Genomic DNA, 902 nt, shown 5'->3' with positions numbered 1-902 from the left:
TGTTAGCCAGGATGGTCTCGATCTCCTGACCGCGTGATCCGCCTGCCTCAGCCTCCCAAAGTGCTGGGATTACAGACGTGAGCCACCGCACCCCGCCTTATACTTTATTTTTTATTTTTCTTAGAAACCGATGGTCTCACTGTGTCGCCCAGCATGGAGTACAGTGGCACAATCATGGCTCACTGCAGCCTCGACTTCAAGCCTCGAGGCGCAGGTGATCCTCCCACCTCAGCCTCCCAGGGATCTGGGAGTTTAGGTACAGACCATGCCCAACTAATTTTTAATTTTTTTGTAGAGATGAGGTCTCACTATGTTGCTCACACTAGTCTCCAGCTCCTGACTTAAGAGATCCTCTTGCCTTAGGCTAGGCATGGTGGCTCATGCCTGTAATCCCAGCACTTTGGGAGGCCAAGGCGGGACAGATCACGAGGTCAGTATATCAAGACCATGCCAGCCAACGTGGTGAAACCCCATCTCTACTAAAAATACAAAATAAGCCAGGCAAGGTGGCAGGCGCCTGTAATCCCAGCTACTTGGGGGGCTGAGGCAGGAGAATTGCTTGAACCCAGGAGGCGGAGGATTGCAGTGAACTGAGATTGTGCCATTGCACTCCAGCCTGGGCGACAGAACGAAACTCTGTCTCAAAAATAAATAAATAAAACAGAAAACAGGTACTCAAATAAACACTTGACCATGACTGTTCCTTGCAGCACTGTTTACAATAGTAAACTCACATTAATCAGGTGAACGTATAAAGAAAATGTAAAATATACTGTATCCATACAACGGAATATTATTTAGTCATAAAAAGGAATGAAGGGAGGCTGGGTGTGGTGGCTCACACCTATAATCCCAGCACTCTGGGAGGCAAACACAGGAGGATCTTTTTTTTTTTTTTTTTT

The sequence above is a fragment of the Colobus angolensis genome, unplaced genomic scaffold, assembly GCF_000951035.1.
Source record: "Colobus angolensis palliatus isolate OR3802 unplaced genomic scaffold, Cang.pa_1.0 Scaffold36, whole genome shotgun sequence".
Lineage (NCBI taxonomy): Eukaryota > Metazoa > Chordata > Mammalia > Primates > Cercopithecidae > Colobus > Colobus angolensis.
This window is presented reverse-complemented; position numbering follows the sequence as displayed.